The sequence below is a fragment of the Rattus norvegicus genome, chromosome 3 (assembly GCF_036323735.1).
Source record: "Rattus norvegicus strain BN/NHsdMcwi chromosome 3, GRCr8, whole genome shotgun sequence".
In the NCBI taxonomy this organism is placed as follows: Eukaryota; Metazoa; Chordata; class Mammalia; order Rodentia; family Muridae; genus Rattus; species Rattus norvegicus.
This window is the reverse complement of record NC_086021.1, coordinates 145784686-145808868: the sequence shown is the minus strand read 5'-3', so window position 1 is coordinate 145808868 and position 24183 is coordinate 145784686. Positions and strand designations below refer to the sequence as shown.

Here is a 24183-nt window from a genome sequence, read left to right as displayed (position 1 = left end):
TGTGTGTGTGTGTGTGTGTGTGTGTGTGTGTGATACACATGGTGTTGTGGGAAAAGTTAACTATTTTGAGACATAGGTCGCTCACTAAGCCAGAAGACCCCAATTTCACCCTTAGGCTAGGCTGGTTAAGATGACAAGGGTTATCCACAAAGTGAAATGTTCAATGAGAGAAAATTAGGTTATTTTTCTAAATGAGATAATAACATGATGGGTTTAAGAGGAAGTTGCCCTTAATCTACTTCCAAAGGGCAGTGAACGAAGTGAGTTCCATGGGAAGAGGGTAGGTAGGGTTGGGGCTTTCCACACTGAAAACACATTCTCACAGTTGGCAGAATTTTCTACTTGGTAGGAAAATGGAAGACAGTGTCTGTCTATGGTTTATACACATGAAAGAGAGTACACTATGTCCTTAATAACAGTAGTCTCAAAATTTATACTTATAATCTTTAGATATTTCTCAGGGTGGTTCTGATGTGGAAATTTCATTTAAGCCATAGATATCCAGACTCATTTACTTTTGTTTTTTATTAACTTTAGATTTTAGTGCTATGCCTCTAGAGTGCTTGAAAGTACCTCGTTTATTCTGCTTTGTTTTTTACATTTAAGATACTTATGTTATGTGTCGAATTCTTATACCTAATCTCATTTGCAAAGCAAAACATTTATCTTTGACTGTTCTCATATTCATATCATGTGGTTATGGCTTGCTGATTTTCCAGTCTCTCATTTATTTTATAGAAGTCCTTATGATTCACACTTTGCTCTAAAACTACACTGAGTCCTTTTTAATTAACTTCATCTTGGTTTTCTTTCCTCCAAAGTTTGGCAGAAGATTACAATCATTTTAGTCAGGACTCATGTCCCCCTTATGGAAGAACTGCCTTTCCCCTTCTGGGATATCTGAGTCCACACAGAGCAAATATCCTCCCAAGTCTTTCTTCAACTTTTGGTCTTCACCCCTTGTCACTGCAATCGGTTATTAAAGGAAGAATGAATGCAGTCTGGTATGTTCTCTCTCGAGTACACCAACAGGACCTAAAGCCACTTTCCAGTTCTAACAGTGGTACTCTACAAGTCTAGTTCTAGATTGTCCTGAGAATAGGAGGCAGAACCATGCATCTGAGCAATAATGTTCCGTTTTATAGTCTACAATAATGTTTTATGATTTGCCTAAGCTCATGTATCAGGAGAAATTACTGCAGTCTCCTACGTGTCTGCTCACCCCAGCCTACATGTAGAGGATCAGGAAATATGTAAAGTATTTAAAACTGATGAAAGACAATTTTCTGCTTGAACAGCAGAAATTTGATTGCACATTGCATATAATGAATACCCACACATGGCAGGATTGTAAAGGAAAGATAAAGGACTTAAAGGGCGTTTGAGACTTGTTCAGCTTTTGAAGTTTTACAGAATTTGTTAAGTCCTTGTCAGGCAGACTTAGCAAAAGGAAGGAAAAATCTGCTGTCGTCACAACAATGCCTTTTCCCCCCCATTTTGTCTGGAAGGCACTGCGTTTGACTCTGAAGAGTTCAGGAACTAAATAAATATAATTTGTTTGTGTATAGAGAAAGTCCAAAGATTTCTAGACCAAAGGATTCTGAGAGTGGAAAATGGGACAGGATGGTCAAAACAAGATTAATACCTTCATATTCTAATATTGAGTGCTGGATGGTATATTTATCAAAATCAGAGTGCTCACTGAGCATAGAAAAAACTTCAAACATAAAATGTAAGACAACATCATGCAAAAGTTTCACATATGTATACAGACCATGAAAAAAAATGAAAGACTGTTTTTGCATTTAACAACTTATAAACAGCAAGCAGTGATAAAACTGTTACTCATCAAATATGTAAGACAGAACTTCTTAGAAAGTAATAACATCAAATACTATGTCAAAAAGGAAAATGAAAGCTGGACTTTCTGATAAGGAAAAACAGCAGAAGAATACAAACCCCCTCCCCCAAACAAATGGAAACCAAAACACAGAAAGGAGGAAATAACAGTGATAATTAATTATTAAAAATGAGACGAATGTAACACAGCTCTATCAATAATTCTATCTTGTATTTTGTTTAACAGATAACATAGCTATGCAAAGCTTCTGCGTGTCAAGATGCGGGGAATATAACTATGGAGACGACTGTAGAGAAACATGTCCCTGTATCAGACAAGTGACAGGCCAACGCAAGTTTTGAAGAATTATGATTGATTCCTCAAATAATTTTTCAGTTTTTATTTAAAGGAAAGTCTTAGCATTTGATTTTGGTTTCTGAGATCCTTCCAGACTGATTTCCACAGTGGCGGTCCTAGTTTTCAGTCCCATTAACCGCATGTAAGAGCTCTCTTTTCTGAGTGTCCACCTCGTCAAAATTTGCTGTCATTCATATTCCTGGGCTTGGTCATTCTGACTGGGGTAAAATGAAATCTCAAAGTGGCTTTAAACTGCATTTTCTTAAATGTTAAGCATACTGAGTACTTTTTACAAGGCCTAAAGGTCATCTGTATTTACTACTTTGGAAACTTTGTGCTTAATTTTTATTCCCCAGTTTTAATTAGGTTGCTTGTTTTCTTCCTGTTTACGTTTATAAGTTCTCTGTGCATTCGAGATATATAGACGTAGTCACCCTACCTGTAGGCTGCGTCTTCGTTCTATTGACAGTTGTTTCCTTTACTGAAGGAAGCTTTTTAATTTCATGAGATGCTGTTTGCTTATTGTCTCACTTCTGCACTGAAGGGATTCTATTCAGAAATTTCTCCCTGGGCCTGTATGTCGGGACACCCTCTCTACTTTTTCCTCTAGTAGTTTCAGAGTTTCTGGTCTTATGTTGGGTCCTCAATTCACTTGAAGTTGAGTTTTATATAGGGTAAGAAATAAGAGTTTTACTTTTGTTTTCTGCGGGTTGAAGCCCCGATTTCCCAGGGCTTGAAGTTGATTGGGGCACAGGAAGTGCACCATGCTGGTGGAAGAGGGAGGAAAGCAATGGTGGGCAGACATGATTAATAAACATTGCAAAGTTCAAGCAATAAAATGATTATTGAAAATAAAGTATGATAAATGTTTAAGGAATAGACAATTATAACTCAGAAATGATTTTGGAGTCTAGAAGGAGCTAATAGTAACTTATGAATTAGAATTTTCTGGTGGGCTCAGATCTTTAATCCCAACAGTGGGAAGTAGGGACCCAGGATTTTGAAACCAGCATGTTGTACAGTGCAGTTCTAGGACAACCAAGGATAAATGGTGAGATTCTATCATTAAAACTATTGTGGAAGCATGTCTCAAAGCAGCTAGTAACAAACATTTTGACTATATTGTACTTATTTCTTGCCTGCGAGATAATTATTTGAGGCAATTTGTCAAGACAGATGGAAAAACAGTTTCATTATCATCACAACAGCTAAAAATATATACATTTCAACAAGTATTGCTAATAGGATTGAATTCTGACAAGAAATTGTCATCTGGAATAGATGTAAAGCAATGGGAATTCTCATAGCGGGGAGGGGGAGATAAATTGAAATTATTTTGGAAAACAAATTAGCACTGTTAGAGAATGTGTGCACCCTGTAACTGCACAGTCCTATCTGTCCCTAGATGTGTGCATCAACTCTCTTACATGTGTGCATCAGGTTGCATTAAGAAAAATCTGCTCAGAAAAGCCTAGGATGGTTTTCAAATTTGTAAAATGAAGCACTATTGGTTTTCTGTTACCTGGCAGATGTCCACAGAACACAGCACTGCTAACACTTTAGTAACTGGCATGCTTCTGTGAGTACGAAACCTAAGTTCAGAGCACCTGAAGTCTGTGCTTTTGACCTCATGAGGGTGAGGCCAAGAGGATTTTCAGGCAGCTGTTGTGTCTTTTATGCTCGTTGATAGTTGAAACAAGTCAGCTTCATGCAGCTGTGGACCAAAACACTCATTCCTTTGATGACCATTTTTAAAATTACTTCTTTGAGAATTTCGTACAATGTGTTTTTATCAATTCAGCCTTATAGATACCACTTCCCATCAACCTCTCACAGATACCTACTCAGACGACTTAAAAAAACGAAAACAAAAACAAATCAAAACAAAACAAAAACACCACACCCGTCAAGTCAAATTTGCTCTGTCCATACACTTATTACATAAAGGCCTTCCACCAAAGTATGGTCAATTTACAGGGGTCCATGTTCTCAGAGAAAAGCAATGCCTCCTCTCACAGATGTTATCAATTGCCAGGAGCTCCTTTGATAGGAGCCCGACTCCCCTTTCTATGTTGAGATTTCGTCATTAGGACTCAACTTAGTACTAAGTGCATTTAGCGGAGCAGTAGTAATAGGTTAGTTGAGAACTATTCTTGACTGCTCTGGAGGTCACCAGCAGTCCCTTGCCACATGACTGGGACAGAGTTTTGATTCTGCCTGACATAATTTCATGTCTCAACCATAAAAATCTGACCATGCATGGTAATCTCCAAATTTGAAGTGAACGCACAGGTCTGAATTCTGTGTTGTTTCTGTCGTGGCTCTTGTATCAATGTTGGCTGAGCAAGTGGAGACAAGGTACGTGCATAGGGTTGGTATTCTTCTTTGGAAACACCCTGAATTCTACTTCATTCATACTCCATCAGCCGAATAAATCATTATCTTTTGTTAATATGTGACTGAATAATGTCTAGCACTGAAAATAATGCATGTTTAGTGTCTTTTCTTCAGAAAGTCATTATTTCAGGTTTTATTTTTGAGATTTTTTAAAATAATTTTATTTTTCTTGGATATTTTATGTATTTACACTTCAAATGTTATCTCCTTCCCCCTGTTCCCTCCCCTCTCCACCTGCTTCTATGAGGATGCTCCCACCCCCACCCACCCACTCTAACCTCAATGCACACACGCACACATTATCCTACATTGGGGAAACAAGTCTTAACAGGATTAAGGGCTTTTTCCTTCCATTAATGCTGGACCATGCCATCCTCTGCCACATATGTGACTGGAGTCATGGGTCCCTCCATGTGTACTTGGTGGGGACATCATCAATGCCTTGTGCTTTAGCCCCAACCACTATTGGCTCTGTGTTGCCACTGGCCCCAGTATCAGGATCTGGGACTTGGAGGGCAAGATCATTGTTATATGAATTGAAATTGTATTTTAATTGCGTCTCACTCTTCTCTCTTCCAATTTCTATATACCTCCTCCCACTCTTCTTCAAGTTTGTAACATATTTTTTCATTAATTGTTATCACAGGCATCCTTAGGAACACACGCGCATGCCTGCGTGCGTGCATGTGTGCATGCGTGTGTGTATTCCCAAATATTCTGTTTGGTTCATATAATGTTACTTGTATGTTTGTTTTCAGGGATGACAATTTGGCACTGGACAACCAACTGCTGTGCATTTACCTGGAGAATTTAAGCTCTTCTGTTCCCTACTTTTCTCAGTTGCCTGTTCTTCCTTGTGGAAGCTTAAGGCCTCACGGTCTTTTCTTTTAGCATGTTTGTTGGTGTCTTTCTTGTTCAGCTTGTGTGGGTGGTTTTGTTGGTGAGACTTTGCCTGTACAGTTTCCAGGGTTAATCCGAGAAAAAAATATAATATAATATATATATATATATATATATATATACGTTCAAACACTATGTAAATATATGCTATGTATTTTGATATGATCCATTTCATACTGAAATATTTTAAAATAGATTTAAATACAGTAAAATAAAATAATGAGAGGTGTATAGGCTCGACACAAAAACATGTGTTGAGTAACCGAAATAATAACTTGAGTGAATGAAGGAAATGCATTTTTCAGTATAAGATCCATTTTCATGAAAATGTCAAAGATATAGTTTAAAATGTCAAATTTGTCAGAATTCTCTGCTAACTTTAACAATGCATGTGGTGGCTTTCAGCTTCTTACAAACAGATCAGTTGTAAGTTCTTTCATTGTTTCTCTGAAACGTCTTTCGTTTTTAATCTTTCTCTGAAAAGTACAACTAACTTCAGTAATTGGCTAGCATCTCACTGCCCACCTGGAGTGAGTTCCCAGTTGATGGATGGGGCCTAGTACTCTCCTGGTTCTGCACTGCGAGGCGATCTCCAGCTACAGCAATGCCACACAATTGGTTTTGCTGCAACCCATGACTTTAAAGAATATGACCGGAAATGAGGCCTCTAATTTCTCAAATCATGCCAGTGAATATAGCATCTTCTCAGCTTTATATCCTAATTAAAAGAGTGTCATATCTAGAAAGGGTTTTAAGTGACAGTGTTTATCAAGCTGTTTGCTTAGTGATCTCTTTAGATGCACTGTTATAAAAAAACTGTCTTAATTAAGGTTAATTGAAACATAATTAAAGTCACTGCTGATGGAAAAGATCCCATGAGTGGTACCACTGTGAGGATCCCTAATGTTCATACTGGTAGACTAAGGCACTGCAAGAAACCAAATGTCAAACCACGCTTTGCTTCCAACATAGGATATGCCTTGTGCTCCTACCTGCTTGGAGGAGTGAATATTATTCATGTACTTGGAAATCTCTTGTGCAATTCATTTTTAAAATTATTGTATATATTTCAGATTTATACCATTTATGCTTTGATGTAGGAAAGAAGTTAAATGCAGCAATACCAAGTAACACATCTATCATTTTACATAGTTTTCTTTTAATTTGTGTTGTAAAAGCACTATTTATAGTTTTATAAAGAGTCTCTGAAGCCGGATGTGATACTGTTCAGCCAGGGTCCTAGCACTTGGGGGATGAAGAAGACAATCAAGAGTTCAAGGGCAGCCTCAGTTACACATCAAACCAAGGAGACATAAGGTTCTACTTTAAAAATCAAATCAACGAGAGAAACAGAGTCCTCATAACATTTTCTCTAAAGTGCATCTTCGTTCATACCAACAGCGTGAATGAGTTTCCTTTTTTCACATCCTCACCCGCACTTTCAATACCAGCTCATCACTATTCTCGTCCCTGCCTCTTTGTTTATTTCAGTCATCTATTCAGGCCTCTGAGGTATGATGTGCCATCTAGATATGGTTTTAACTTGATTTTATTAATTGATTATAAATGCTTTATAGCCTTTAATGTGCTTATGTAACATTTTTTGTGTTTCCTTCATAGGAATATCTAAATACTTCCTTTTCCAGTTTTAATTGAACCATTTACATGCAGACATTGCCATTGACTCACACTGTGCAAACGTCCTTATCAAAGCCGATGTCATGCAAGGAACAGGCCTTATGGCTTTTTTCATTTATTTTTACTTTTTCATAAAATATCTTTGATCCTATTCTTTTTTTTCTTAATTTTTTCTAGCTCCTCCCTATATTCAACTCCATGCTCTCTCTCTTTTCTTTCTCTCTTTCAAAAAGAAAAAGAAAAACCAACTTAAAACACAAACAAACAAAAAGTCATAAAACCCCTCAGAGTCTTATAACGTATTCAGCTTAAATTTAGATTTTTAATTCATTGTGTTGAATTTTGAGGCTGATGATATTTCACTTTCATTTTTCCATGTATGTAGCTTTGTCAGTCCATTTATTGGTAACACTACCAGGTCCCTGTTGGGTTTTCTTGACACGCTGTTAAAAACTTGACTTGCTGATTTCATATGTTCTTTTTATATGTCTATTTTTATAGCATTACTACATCTAATCATGGATAATTTAAATGTATCTGTTCATTTATGTATCCTTTTTATGTTTTAAATATGCATGTATTTTATTTTATGTATATGAGTGTTTTGCCTACATGAATAGCTATGGCTACCCGCCTGCTCAGCTCTGGAGTGTCAGATCCTCCAGGACTAGAGTTACAGATGGTTGTGATCCAACATGTCTTCTGAGAACTGAACATAGATAGTCTACAAGAGCAGCAAGCACTCTTAGACACTTATCCATCTTTTCCTTAACATCTTCATTATGTTTTACAATTTCATTGTACATATCTTTTGGTTACCTGCAGGATAAAATCAACTAAACCTACTGTGTGAGCTTCTTTTCTTTGCAAAAAGAGAGAAATGGAGTGGGTAGGAAGGTGGACCTAGAGAAAAGAAACGCTCTTTTTTATTGGTCATCTCTAATGTGGTGGACTAAAAAGAAGACAGTAACTTGACCCCACATCTGTCTGACTAGAAAGAAAAGAGTAGCTTAGCCCCACATCTGTAGCATGTATAAAGCATGATAGAGGACACACTAATGGTGAGAGAAGTCAGAATACTACTTATCTGCACATTTTTCCACACAGCGTGAAAGCACCTACCTAAGAACTGACTTAGAAGCCGCAGACTACAGATCTCTCATGGGTGGTAAGGGTAGGGACTAGTTTAAAGTTCTTTTGTTTTTTAATTTTCCATTGTATTTTTCATTAAGATTTTTGAAGGATGTAATATAACTGACTTGCATCAAAAAAAAAAAAACCCCACAAATAACATTTAAGTCGAAATATATTCAATTCCTTGTAAAATAATTCAGTTGAACCATTTTTATGAGTTTATAAATATCTTGACACTAATTTATGTGAAGACCTAGAAGAAATGGATCTTAGAGCCGTGCTTGTTTAAGACTTTATACTGAGTATGACTGGGTAAGATCGTGTGTTAAATTCTTCTTTCTTGGATTTCTGAAGCAGTTGCACATCTGTTCACTCTTCTCTAGTTGGCTGTTGCTTTATCATTGTTTCAGAAAATATCTCCTTTCTGCTCCTCAGAGAGTTAAAATGCTCATAAATTTGTAAGGTAAGTTTTTGGCAGGCCCAATCCAGTTTAGCCTTCTGACATGTTTAGATATTCTTCAAAGAATACTTTACTGCTTGAGAGAACAGATTTATGGCTCAATAGAGAAAGAATAATACATGCCATGAGGCACATTGCTGGTTTTGTGTTCAGTTTGAATATGTTGGGTTTTTAGCCGATGAACCTTTGATAAAATTAGCCCTTCATTTTTTTTCTTGGCTCTCATTGCAATCCAAAATGAAAAGCTCAAAGCCACCAGTAGTGTATGTTTCAATAAAGTAGCCATATAAAGTTCTTTTCAAGGTAGGCAGTTGATGCTGCTCATTTGGGGACTGAGCGGTTGTGACCACTAAATGCTTGGCCTTTCATTACATGATAACAATGAAAATTTGTAAAAATTCCCATCTCCAAATGAAGCTGTGTTATTAATTAGAAGTAAGAGGTTCAGTGTCTGAGCTGGGCTGCCAGGTGGGTCTCTTTATCTAATGCTGCTTCTAACTTGTAAGACATTGGATCACATGCTCAGAAGGCCAAGAACGTATCACGAGACAGGCAAATGTTTTTAAGCTATTTATAAATTTTAAATCTAAAATGATTTTTCAGAATTTTATTTTTCAAAACGTTAGTAAATATGTGGAATTTGGAGAGCATATATCTAAGCTAATGGTGTATGTCATCATCCCGTGAGCCGCCAAAATTTACAAGTTTGTAGGAAATTGAGAAGCAATTCTAGGCAAATTTGTGTGCCTCTTGCCCTGCTGAACATGACTAAATATCCTTAATGACCTTGAAGGCTGTTCAGGATTTCGCCATCACTCCCTGTAATCATTAAAACAATGCTCTCATTGAGCTGACCAACAACCCTTAACGGAAGGAGGCATTGGCTGGTATGCCTTTATGCTGTGACACACTCCACTTACGTATTGAACAGAATCCTGAGAAATCTGTTCACTATTCACTCACCACATACATCTCAAAGTATAGCACGAGGACACTGATGACTTTTCCAGTGTCCCGATATTAGTGTTCCGTACGTCAGAGTTGCTAGATGGAGCATCTATGGCGGGGGAATGTGTACATAGTTCTTAAATCATCTTATTGTGGAGTTTCTTTCACAGGAAGCTGTTAGGAAAAAAAAAAAAAGAAAACACTTTCAATGATGTCATTCCCCTTTCTAATTATAAAGGAGTACAATTCTTTATGGCTCCTGATAAAAATGTCAAGAATTAATCAGAACAGTGCATGTTAGTCCTATTTTCTAGGTAGTTTTTGCATACAAATTAAATAATTCTAATTTACATAACTGAAAGAATGCTAATAATTAGAGAAAAAAATCTTGACCATTAAAATTTTCTTTCCCGATGGGCAATACAGTAAGTGGAACATTTCTTTGAAGTAAGACAGGAGAAAGACATTAGATTGAATCATCTGAAATTGCCATTTCTGTGGGTCAGTACTTGTTGCGTATTGGCAATTTCATGTGGTTCATCTAAACAGGTGACAGGCAGATGCTTTTATGCTATTTATAAATTTTAAATCTAAAATGATCCTGTAAGGACAACTTGTCTTTCACATGAAGGCTGAGATTTCCCAGAGAGCCATATTATAGTGATTTGAATTTAAAATAATCTGTTTGTGAGAAGGCAGAGAAAAGGAGAGATGTAGCCCTTATCTCCTGTTAGACTGGAAAACGAAGTGCAGAGCCTGTCAATGGAGTCGTTTTATGAACTCCCAACACACATTTGAAAAGCAAGGGTATTCTTTTTCCTGATATCCAAGATGGATTTCAGAGAACTGCATTAAAATGGGAACCGTTTGGGGCGGCTTTCCCCTTTATAGTTGGTTTCAAGCTACAAAAAATCTTTGTATAGGTCTCTGCATTGGCCTAAGGATGTACAAAGCTTTGTATAAATTTTTGCATCAATTTTGTGCATTAAACGGGTAACCGTGATGGGCTTTTGTTTATTGCTCATTTCAAGATATGCAAAACCTTGTTCTTATGCAATTAAAATTGCTCAATTGCAACTTCACATTGAAATGAGACCTACATTTCCATAGCCACTTAAACAGTATACCAAACTATGCCTAACTTCAAGGAAATCTATTTAAATTGTTAAAAGAGTTTAAATGCTTTGAACATAATTTCTATATCAAAATATTTTCGTAGTCATCAGTAATCTGGATCCTTAAATATCTATATACTATATCTGAATAAACGAGGTGTGTGTGTGTGTGTCTATATGTGTGTGTGTGTGTGTGTGTGTGTGTGTGTGTGTTTTGAACTCACATCCATAAGAAATTTCAGATAATGGTTAATCTGAGTTCATACCTCTAGTGTTGTTCGTTTTACAGGGCACGTTTTTAAATGCAGGCACTTACAATTAAGAACCAATTCAGTCCAAGCTAATAATTCAACTTTAAGAATTATACAGGTAAAGCTCTGTACTTATATGGCAACATATACTTGATATATTACTATCTAACTATCATGTAATGTCCATCTATCAAGGTTTTGCATATTTTCCTTAGACAAAAGGATTTACACCATATCAATGTCCCAAGTATCAAACGTGGGCTTTATATGCCTCAACTAATTTAATTGTCACAGCTCTACTAAGAACTATGATTCCCATTACCTGTCCATGGCTATGAAGAATCAAGTAGTTTGTGATTAGAAGTCAGATCTTACATATCATAGTACAAGAATTGCTCTGAAATGCATAATGCAGTCAATTTAGACACTTTGAAATGTCCAGAAATAATGTTTTATATTTTAGTAACAACCTGTGAACTTTTCTAAAGCATCGATTCTTATTTAGAAAATGAGGGTAATGGAGAAACTTCTGGACCAATCATCCTACCAGGAATACTGAGATTCTACCCTATGGGAGGCAGAGTGGATAAGGAAAGTTGCAGGTTGTACATAAAATACAAAAAGCAGTTTGAAGAGTAGCAGATATCCTAAATATTACTGTTCTACTATAGATTTCGTATTTCCTTTAGAAGAGAAAATCAAATGGGAATCAGGAGATTTGAGGAAATTTTGACATTGTTTTTATTTGGGTGAGCTCCACAAAGTAGAAATATGGAAGAGATGGCCAGAAGTAGGACAAGTCCTGATGAAATAACGGAGAGTGAAGAGGATGGAGTTTGTGGAGCCTGAGTCACCACTGTACACTGAATGTACTGTAGAAAGAGGCTTGCTGGGAAAATAAAGATGAAGTATTTGAGAATACACTCTTTTTAGCATATATATCACTTGAATCTGGTCACTCTTCTTTTCCCAGAAGCCAGAAGCCAGAATGTACATACTTGTTCATGAATGAACAGGAAGAGAAAAGTTCTTAATTGCAGTCCCTCTTAGCTCAAAAAGGTTTTCTACTTCCCGATTTTGCTTAGTGAAGATCTTTTTGCCATTTAGAACTTTTTTAATGTCACAGCTTTATCCTGGTATTACCAGCATCACCTGCGAGCTTGCTAGAAACACAAATCTTTGCTCCCCATCTTCGACCCAGTGAACTGAAAGCTGTACTTTAATAAGACCATTGAGCAACGTTTATATACATTAAAGAATCATGGATGCAACAAAAAGATAAGTGCCCAGAATGAAGGTCTGACTGAGGGCTTGAGTCTTGCCGCTTCACAGACTTTAAAGAAAGACAGACGTATTTGCAGAATCTCAGAAGATAGAGCTCAGAGAGCACGAGGATACGACTTAGGCAAATCAGAGCTTCAAAAGTGATCCAAAAGTAAGGGAATTTGCAGCACAATCCAACAACACTTGAGCAAGCTTGCAGCTCAGCACAGAAATAAATACATTGAGATTAAAATAGTTTAGGAAAAATGTTGGATTCTCCTACATTATGATGTTTTCATTCTTCCACAGAATTTTCTCTTAAGGACATCTTAAAATTATCTTAAGCTTATTGTTACCAAAGGTAATGTTATGAACAGCATTAAGTCCCGTGACTTCTCTCTTCTGAGATATGATACTAAGTTCTTTTTTTGTAGATGGCTTAGAGGTTTTATTAGCGTGCTGTGTTTCCAGATTACCCCATGAACCGTTGGTTTGAGTTAGATTTGTAGACTTATTTGGGCAGTTTTTACATCAATGACATGTATTTGTCATGAGGAGCTGTATGTGAAAGTCGAGCATTGTAGGCAGGCAATTCCATTCTGATCAGTTTGTTCCCTCAACTTCTAACAGCGTGTATCAAGCTTGTTCTTATAATCAAAGCATGAATCCCCGAGGTTTTCAAGGCCAGTCCTCTGATATTCAGTCCAGTACTATCTCAGTGACTTATCTACTCTATTCCACTGACCAAAGCAAGCCTCATACCAGCACAACACACTCACAGGTGGAGAAATACATAGGAAATGCCCTGACCTCACACTGCCATCACAGCAACTATCATGATGAGGAAAGTTAGTTCCCTTTTCCTAGTCAATCTGCCATGATTTTAAAAAAAAATCTGGAGTCTTTCAATGAGAGGGTCCATGTTCCATTCATATTGATTTCTCTAATACCATCTTGTTCAATACACATGGCGTTTTCAACATTTAATGAACATCTTGGAAAAATTATACTTGATCTTATTTTTATCTCTAAATAATCTTTGAAATTCATGACCAGAATCCAAATTCTGTTGAAATGTGATGCTTATCGTATTCATGAGGGGATCAGACCATGTCACCTTTAATGTGCTACTTTTGCTTTTGAATTATTCTGAGATTTTTTTTTGTACAAAAAAGGAACGCTCTGAAAGCAGTCTCTTTAGCTGTCTCCTAGGAAGGCAGAGATTTCCACTGTGAAGACATTTTCCTTCTCAGTACCAAAAAGTGAAGGACTCTAAGTTTGCTCATTTTCATTTTAATGATGTCTCCCTCCCTAGTCTAAAATTGTTGAGAACTCCAAGATTGCTCATCATTGAGGATGACACTGAACCATGTCCACATAAACAGCTTTCCTAAACAGCACATCTGCCATCCTTTCTCTCACATAGTCCCCTAGCCACAAGGTATAACTCCCTAGAAATGCAAAACCACTTTTCTTTATCTAATCGCCTCTCCATAACTTGGCACCTTTGTTAAAAGAGGATAGATAAGATGCAGGTCTCTTCTGAGTCAACCATTTCTTGATATTTTTTCTCCTGCTTCCCCCAAAGCACTTTTGCACTTAAAGTTTTTCTATAAATTTGTCTCTTATCAGTTTAATTTATAAGCCTCAGATGCAGAAACTAAAAGGAACAAGGAAAAGACTGTTTTCCTGTACACTTATAAAAATTGTACTCACTAGGCTATAGAAAACAAAATATTTTTGTACCTTTATTGGAAAATAAGCCTATTCTATTTTAGCAAAATTTCTCACAAAATTTTCCCTTAATTGATATTATAATATAATTTATAAAGAAGACTTTTGTAGAAACACTTAAAACTTAATAGTATCAGCTGTCAGCTTTACAGAGCCTAAAGATATGAGAGAGTCTCAAATGGCAGATTGCCTCCATCAAATTGACCATTGGACACTTTCACGGGGGATGTTTTTGATTTGCTAATTGATTTAGGATGGCTAAACCCAGTGTGGGTAGAGCTATTCCTAGTCAGAAATTCTTGGACTATGTAAAAAAAAAAAAACAAACTGACTTTTCAATTGTTCAGAATTGCATTGTTCATCCTGGATCTTTTTTGCTTCTATATGAAATTTAAGGTTTTTTTTTTAAATTTCTGTGATGAATTACATTAGGATTTTGATGGGCAGTGCAATGAATCTGTAGCTTGCTCTTGGGATGATGAACAAATATTTTTCCATTTATCCTAATAATCCATGAGTATGAGACGTCTTTCTATCTTCTTTACTGTTTTCATATTTGCATTGAATAAGTCATTTACTTCATTAAATGTATTTATTACATGATAATTCATTTTTCATAGATAATTGTGAATGATATGGCTTTCCTCTGTTCTTTCTCTTTGTCATATGTAGCTAAGAAAGCTACTGACTTTTTTGTTTATTTTCTATTGTAATTTGCTGAGTGTGTTTATCAGCTGTAAGAGTTTTCAGGTGGTGTTATGGCCTTTTATAGAATCATGTCATATACAAATAAGACTATTTTGACTCCATTTCTCCCCTGTATTTCCTTAGCTTGTCTTATGCCAGTAAGAGTCCAATGGCTAGGTTGAAGAGGAGAAAGCAAAAATGGACATGCTTATCTTTTTCTTGATTTTAATGGAATCTCTGAAACTTCTGGATGTAACGCCATCCCAGATTTCTAGTTATACCACAAAACTATAGTAACAAAAATAAAACAGCCTAGCGTAGGCATAAAAGCAGGTAAGTTCAATCATAGAATAGAATTGAGGATCTATATATAAGCCCACACTCCTAAGGATACTTGATTCTTTACAGTGAGATCAAAATATATACTGGATAGAAGACATTAACTTCAACAAATAGTACTGTTCAGATTTAATAATATTGAATGTAAATTAATAAAACCAATTTCTTGTCTTTTACTCTGTATAACACTCAACTTTAAAAAGATCAGTGACCTCAACATAAAACCTGAAACCTTGACTTTCATAAAGAATAAAGTATGGAATATGCTTGAACTCAATGACACACACACACACACACACACACACACACACACACACACACACACACAGGATTTTCTGAATAATTCACTAGTAGTGCAGACATAAGAATAGCCAGTTGACTAATGGAACCACATGAAATTAAATGTGTTTGCACATCAAAAATACCATTGTTCAAGTGAAGAAGTAGCCTATGGAATGTGAGAAAATCATCTATGCATCTGACAGAGGGTTACAATCTAAATATACAAGGAACTGCAAAAGTATAAACCCACAAAAACAAAAGACCCAATTTTAGAGTTCCAAAAAAGATGAAATATATATGGTTGAGAAATATGTTTTAGAAGTTCAACATATTTAGCTATCCAGGAAATGAAAATTATAATGACGTAGAGATTTCATCTTATATAGTCAAAATGGCTAAGGTTAAGAAACATGACGACAAGCACTGGCCCAAATGTGGAGGGAGAGGAACAGTTAGTCAATCCTCGATAGGAGAGAGCTGTTGCAACTTTTCTGGAAATCAGTGTGTAAGTTCCTAACAAAGCTAGAGAGAAGATCTCCCAAAGATCCATCTCTTCCACTTTTGGTGCACATACACAAAAGACTATATAGCCTTTTACAGAAGTACTTGTTTATCAATTTTCATTAAGTTTCTATTCACAATAGGTAAGAAGTGGGAACTGACCAGATGTTTATCAACAGATGAATAGATATCAATACAAGATGCAATTGATTTATGAGAATATACACATAAGAAAAATTGAATTAGGAAATTTGCAGATAAATGGATAGAGCTAAAGGGAATCATTCTGAGACGTAATCCAGACTCTGAAAAAAACAAACATTGTATTTCTTCTCTCTCTCTCTCTCTCTCTCTCTCTCTCTCTCTCTCTCTCTCTCTCTCCCTCTCTCCCTCCCTCCTTCCTTTCCTCCCTCCTTCCCTTCCTCTTTCTTCATTTTCTTTTTTCCTGTCTCTTATCATTGAATCTTTAGATATGTACATCTCTTTTGGAATACTTATAGAGGTCAGGAAATTCGTAAGTGACCATGATGAAGGGATGTTTTCAAGAGAGAAAATAAAAGAATACAATGATGTAAAAGAAGAAATGCCAATAATGGAACAGGATGCCTTAAAAGTGTTAGGGATGAAAGAGTAGGGTAAAGGAGAGGATACAGGGAAGAGAAGGCTAACACCAAAAAGCTTTTGAAACTCATATAAAACACTACCACTGCAGAAGCTTCAGAAATATATATATGTAAATTAGTTGTAAATATAGTTATCCTATAATGGGGAAACAGTACCCCTAAGACCAGATACAAAGTCCAGAATGAGTTGTTGGCTAGTAATGTGCCATAGACCCTCCATCATCATTATTAAAGACTCTTAACATTGCCTTTGGTTACCCTGCAGGATTTGATGCAGATTTTCTGTTCCTGAAGACGTCATATACTTGAACCACAGACCATGGGCAAATCAAGCTGCTCTTGACTTGAAAGTTTCACCACTAGCTTTCATGGTGTTAGAAGGTGCTATGCATGTGGTGGAGGAGAAAATAATCAGTAGTCTTACTCAGCTGTGAAACCTTCTAGGTGCAATAACAACCTGCCTGGTAAAAATATGCTCATTGGTCTAAAAATAGCAAAAATGTCATTGGAGTAACCAATGACTTTCTGATTAGATTTAAATCCCATTTCACAAGAACCAATACTAGACTGGACCTAGATTCTGAGGGGAGAACCTACTTTAATGTGCTTATGGGAAAGAGAATTAAACCGGTTCCTATGAACTTGTCATTATACCTGTAAATTGATACATCTCTTCACCCTCATCAGAGAAGCCCCTCTTTGCAGCAGGTATTGACTAACACAGAGAGCCACAACTGACCAAGGTGCAGAGAAGTGGCTGAAGAATGCTCAGCTTTAAATGAGCCATCTATACAGTAACTGCTCCCCCCCAAGGTTCAGGGATCATTGTAAAAAAGGGGTGGAGGGGATTTTTAGAGCCAGATGAAGTAGGTGACTACACAGAAATTGTGTTTTCTGGACACAGCAGTACAGTTGGACATAAGAACTAAATAACGTTATGCCAGGTTGCATAAGACCTGAGCAAGCAGAAGCGAGACAAAATGAATGCATAGACGGTAAAGATGTGCATAATCATCTCTCCTTGATATGTTTTCTCCCTGTGTTCCTGCTTCAGTTTCTGACCTGAATTCCCTCAGTGTCAGATTGTCATGTGCAAGTAGAAAATGAAATATAAACCTTCTTCCTTAAGTTGTTTTTGGTCATGGTGTTTATCAAAGGAGGAAAACAATAACTTGGATATCAAATGGAAAGAAAATTAAGGTATAGTGATTTATAGAATACTAAATTTTTGGTAAATACATTAGGAAGGTAAAATTATAACTTATGTTAAACATTTATGTTTATATTTTATAATTTATATGTATGTGTTTCCAAATATGTGTGTGAACATGTCCATGTGTATATCTAGTTTAAAATATGATTTTAACAAATTTAGTGTATTTTAATTTTTAATATATTTCTATTTACCAACTTACCCTGTAATATAAATGTGTAGATAGGTAGACACATAGATACATAGACAGATAGACAGATTCATAGATACATAGCTACAGTAATAGTGACAAATATGAAGATGGATTGAGATAAGGAAATCACTTGTCTTTTTAAAATAAACAACACACATTTCCACATAATTATTAAATCAATCTCTTGCATTCTGGCAGGACCACAGTAAAATTATCCAGAAAGTTTATGCATGGAAGGGACTGAAGATTTCATTTTTTAATTCACGTAAGTCATTTCTTCTGGAGAATGTTACTAGGAAGATCATTTCATTCCCAGCCATCAGAGCAGTGCCATACGGGGACAAAGACCTCATAGTGCTGGCATCACTTCAGAAGTTAAGAAAAATCCTGAAGAAAATGGCCCATTGGGAGTGGTTTTTTGTAGATGCAGAGGCGGGGAAGAGGACATAGGCTCCCAAACAAATCTTAGGAAGCCTAGCGACTTCAAACAGTGGGCAAAAGCTCTAGCTCTCAGTTACACAGGGAATACAGACATGGAAGGGGCTATCTAGAAAGGATGTTCAGTGGAGCTAGCATGGCTCTGATTCGAACCCTTCCCTGTGATGTCACTACATTTAGGGTGAGAGGTAGCAGAACACTGACAATTTCATTTTATCACCACTTTCTACCTTAGTCCACAGATCTCTTCTTTGTCTTCTTTTTTTCTTTTCTCATGTTTCATTTCCCCCATCTGTTTTTGTCCATATTCCACCATAGGAATCACTGCTAATTACCCATTGATTAGCATGTAATCCCTTCAAAATGCTCTTGATTTTGAAGGTCAAAACTTCCCTTATGGTTGAACACCATCCCTATCAACTTACTCGTCAGTATTCTCTTCTAAATCATTTTAAGTCCATCCACTTTAGATTCTTTCCTCCTGATTTATAGGCACGGGATGTCAGGGACTTTCTTCGGGCTAGTTCATTTAAATATTAAAACATTTCATTAGTGTGCAACTGCCTTTATATCTCAGCCTTCATGGCCTGTGCTTTTACTAAATTAATAGTCAGCACTTCCATAGCATTTGTGATTTTTCAAAGCAATGCACAAATATTAATTAATGCTAATGCTACCCTAAGAGAATGCTGTAACTAGCTAACTGACTGAACTTTATCTTGAATTATTTTAAAATAATTTTCAACTTGGGAGGGAAGTTGAGGGGAGCATACAGGCATCTGTAGTGTTTGGTGTCATGTGCTGCTGCCTAAATGTAATGATGCAGCAAACTGAACTGAAGCATCCACAGAGGATATTAAAGTTGGATCCATCTAGAATTAATCAGCTTGAAGAATTACCTGTTGCTTAAACTGCAGCAACCAGAACAGTGCTTGGAATACACATGTAGAGAGAAAAATTGCTTTTATTCTGAGCATCTTTTTTTCTCCCTCGACTTTAATTAAAACCTGACAATTCTGTTATCCCTTCTTAACTTTTTAACATTAGTTCCAAATGCATGAACGATCATAAATGATTAATAGATTAAAAATAAGATTTGCTCTGAAGTCAATTAGTAAGCACTTATTAATGCCCACTGAGTACCAAACTCTGGCTTCTAAGACAAAGAGAAGAAAATAAGACGAATACAAACAACCTGGCATTAGAGTATTTTCAGATTTAGCTCTAAGTCAAGCAAACACATAAAAATTTAAAGGGAAAAATATCACTCTGAGTCTATATAGTATAGTGAGAAAGGGAGGAATCCTCTACAAAGTAGAGTGGGGAGGGTGATCCTTGTGGATGAAGAAAGAGTTGTATGTCAAGGAAGCATTATATTTGAAACTGGGAGCTTTCAAATGAGCCTTGGGTAACCTTGAAACATAAAGAGACCCTTGGAATGGTCTTGTACAGGAGGTAGTGAGATCAAAGGTCAGCTCTAAACTAAGGGTCATGATTAATAGATAATGAAAGTTGGAAATTTCTGGACTCAATGGGAGGAAAGAGATTCATTTGAGAATGGAGTATAACTAGAAAGTAATCATCAATGATCAGAGCTTAAAATCGTAATTAGTCAGTCTAAATGAACATAACCCTTCCAAGGGACGTGTGGCAGGGTTTAACCATTGACAAATGCTATTAAATGTGTTGAGTGCTACTGAGTTTTGTGATGACCTTTAAATTGTTGTTCTAGTCATCTTATAATGTTCATTCTTTGAATAGGCAAGATCAACAGGAGTATACATGTTGGTACTTGAATTGTCAGGTAGATCCTTCCCTATGATTGACATCCCCAAATGAAAACCTGACAACCAACTGGCTGATTTTCTGGCCACAGGGCACACCATTCTCTTGTCAGACTAGCTGGTTTGGATTCACCATGCTTACTTTTAAAACACTGTAGTTACAAGGATCACTGCACAAAAAGCCAAGGGTTCCATTCTAGTATGTCTGGTCCTATTTGTGTCCATTTTAGACAACCTGGCATTAAGTATCAAGACACAACGGATGCAATGTAGAAGTTGTGGTTGTTCCTTATATAAGGTTTGGTACTGGTCTCTGGTAGGCAACTGCGTTAGGGGGGAACTAGAAGCTGTGCTATGATTGGTATGACCATAATCCTTCATTTTCTCCTTGTTATGTAGGCAGTGTCTGTTGGAGTAATCTGGCAGGCACCTCCATGTGCTGTTCCTGGTGCTGCAGCATTAGGCCAATAAAGGAATTCATTCTTCCCAGTGTAGTTTTGTCTGTCGTGACTAGAGAAATTGTCATAATATAAAAAGAGATGAAGAAGACAAAGAGTTTTGGATGTATTAAAAAATAAAACATAACAAAACCAAACCAACCAAACAAACAATAAAGCACAAAGGAAGGAGGTGGATGAGACAGAACAGAGCCAAGAGTCTGAAAGGCAGAAAGTTCAGGGAGTAGAATGTGAATGACTGTAGGCTCTGATCGCTTGAAAAGTCACAAGGACTAAGCGGGCTAATATGTGAGGCAGGCTGAGGTTAGGAGGATGGCCCAGGCACTTGGGAATTGGGAGGGATCTCCATGGCCTTTGTTTCTGCTGGCAATGCTCCTATGAGGTGATATGGAGATTTAGATAAAGTGTCACACCAGAAGCATGTGCATTGGGCCCTAGGTAAAGCTGGCATAAAAGTTGAAGCAAATGATAAGGAAAAGGTCAAGTCTGTTCTTTTAAATCTTCGTCGGATCACCTGATTAAACATTCTACTGTCATTGCCCTCAGTGTGTATTTTCCTTTAGAAAGAGAATACGTGTCACGAGGCTTGGATTTCCCTTTCTTAGCTTATGACAGATTTCTCTAAATGACCTTCCTGTGAGAATAAAAATAAACACACCAAAGCACTGGAAAGCTGAACAGGTTCAAATTTATTACCGAGCTGACAATGCAGTGCAGGTGGAAGAGGAGGGTTGCATGTGCTCACAAAGTAGCGATCAAACCAATGTCAGTTTGTTATCCATGAGAGATGAGTGGCTATATTAAAAACAGTGGTATCCCTAAACTTCTCTCGTGTCCTAAGGGAAAGGCTTTCATATTCTTTGGGAGATACCAAGGAAGCAGAAATGGATACTTCAGTTCTGAATAGTTAGACAAATTTAGCTGACATCTGAGACTACAGTTCTTCCAACACAAGAAAACAAAGCTGATGGTCCACACACATTGTTGGCTTCTCATTACAAGGTATGAGACTCCCATGTCTTCAAAGGATATGATGTAGGTGTATCTAGGCATGAGAATTTCTGACAGGAAAGAAAATGATGCTCACTTGCCGTGGGAAACTAAGTTTGAGAATCTGATTTTTCCCTTAAAATGCAAATGTTCTTTGATATTACTGAGGCGGTGTCTTTTGGAACCATTTCAGGACCAACTCCACTTATACCGTTATCCACCACCAGGTTATTCAAGGATCTGCGCACAAAGCAAGACTTATGCTCTATCCTAAATCTGCCAGCAGCAACTGTTAAGAATACAAAGTACCAGATAAACAACTTCCAGTAATAACTTGGATTTAAGATGCTGTTGGAGAAAGTTATGATATAGTCAGAACTTATTCAGCCTGTGTGTTTAATAAACTTCCTCCAGCCCTCACCCCTTTTACTTTCCCGCTGTGGAGAGAAAATGAAGTCAGTTTTTGTCCTTCCTTGGATTCATCTTGTAAACTTCAGTACGAAAAATAAAATAGAACATGGATTTCATATTTCAGGGGGTCCTGCTTAAAGGTTTTTGAAGCCATGTGAGATACTATGTTAAGATGCAACAAAGGGAAGAAACTGGAAATTATAGAAGCTGATATTTAATACTTAGGGAGAACTCATCCAATGTCTGTGTCAAGGGGACAGAATGTTTCATTAACAATTAAACTAGCTCTGGAATATATTCTCTATTATGCACCTAAATAGAATAAATAAAAGTAAGAAACATTCAATAATGATTGCTTTGACTAAAGTAGTGACATGACCAAATTTTGAGAATCTCATAAAGGACAACACAACAATACATTCCACTTGTTCAAGACATGAGATTTGTCCTCTGTCAATGCCCATAAAACATTACAATAAAAAACACAAAAACCTCCCCAAATTGATCATGCAAATAATGTCACTATGTAGCATCCGGAGGGAGACTCCACTATCACTGCACATTACAAAGGCTTAATGTCAATCAACCAGGTTGTTATGTGCTTTTCTACTCTCTCAAATATCCCTTACTTAGTAGTGTAATCTCTAAGAAACGCTTTATTCTTGTTTTTTAATCAGTTCTAACTGTGGAGAAATCTACTTTTAAGATACTAAATAAATATATCGTATAGTTAGAATGCTTAACTGAGGGCTTAAATGAAGGAATCTATATAAAACACATTAATTAGTATGTAGCTTTCTGATTCTTCAGAAAAATAGAAGTCATGATATTATAAAACTATATAAGCCCTCTTCACCCTTTGAATCTCCATTCGGGATTTGAACATGTGCAAGAGAATAAAGTGGATTAGAGTAAGTAACTTGCTGTCGTCACTGTGACAAAAAAATGATTTTCCTCTGGATTTCTGGGCTTTGTATCATATCATAGGGAATGATGGCTAAGCATTCTGGGAATTGAGATTTTTGTAGCGCTCTTGTGTGCATGTAACACACCTTGGTTAGATCCATACCATCACACACACACACACACACACACACACACACACACACACCAATAAATTTAAAAACAAACAAACCAAAATGTCAGTAAGATTTCCCAAAGTCGTGAAGTTAGTGCTGGAATAGTAATGATATCCATCTCCTTTGGCTCCATATCGAGGAGTCACTGTTTTACAAAGTTAGATAAAAAACAAAAGTCCTCCCACTTGGCACAAACTGTAGATGAGTCTGACAATGTATTTAATGTACTCATCTCCACTGCTATTACTGAAATTGTTTCTGGCTTGTGCTATTTTGCATCAGATGAATTGGAAAGAAAACAAGCTATTGATTTTCCAAATCTGCAAGTCATTGAACTGTTGACAGTCAGCAGCACTACAATCGTAGTTATCACTAAAACATTCCTCTGACCATGAAGAAGAGAGGTCACTTTGATTCCCAAGGTCTGTGTCAATATGGTTCAAAGGATGACTGGAATTAGCAAGGTAAAAGGAGGTGCAAGGTGGGCTAATGAGAGAGAAGGGTATTTTCATAAAATATGTTCAGACACCGTCAAGAAAGAAAATGTCTGGCAGAAAGTAGGTCATGGCTCACTTTGTTACTATTATTTTTTATGTAGAAGACTGTAGACCTTTTTTTTTTTTTTACTTTTTTTTTATTAACTTGAGTATTTCTTATTTACATTTCGAATATTATTCCCTTTCCCGATTTCCGGGCAGACATCCCCCTAACCCCTCCCCCTTCCCCTCTATGTGCGTGTTCCCCTCCCCATCCTCCCCCCATTACCGCCCTCCCCCCAACAATTACATTCACTCGGGGTTCAGTCTTGTCAGGACCAAGGGCTTCCCCTTCCACTGGTGCTCTTACTGGGCCATTCATTGCTACCTATGAGGTCAGAGTCCAGGGTCAGTCCAGATCTTTTAAGGAGAAAGCTACCCTCAGTAAGGAATGGGAATCACCCTCAAAGTCCCATTATAACAAAGGCATAGCTCTACAGATGTATATTCTGGAAAACACTTTCAAGTCTCTACAAATCACCCTGAATATCCCCACTATTGAGAGTGTGACCCGCCAAGGTGATCTTTAGAGATCAGAGGGTGACATTATTAATACGCAAAGGGTTCTACCTTACTTACACATTACATATAAACCTAAAATCATATGCTCCC

General features: G+C 36.9%; 1 long non-coding RNA gene across 1 annotated transcript in view; it reads left to right on the top strand.

The window, feature by feature from the left end:
- The window catches only part of LOC120101698 (uncharacterized), a 46601-nt gene extending 22865 nt beyond the window's left edge, over window positions 1-23736 (top strand). Inside the window, exons 2-3 of the long non-coding RNA XR_010065403.1 lie at window positions 2087-2339; window positions 5353-23736. This is a non-coding gene — a long non-coding RNA (uncharacterized LOC120101698). The remainder of the gene's footprint in view (window positions 1-2086; window positions 2340-5352) is intronic.
- The last annotated feature ends 447 nt before the right edge of the window (window positions 23737-24183 follow it).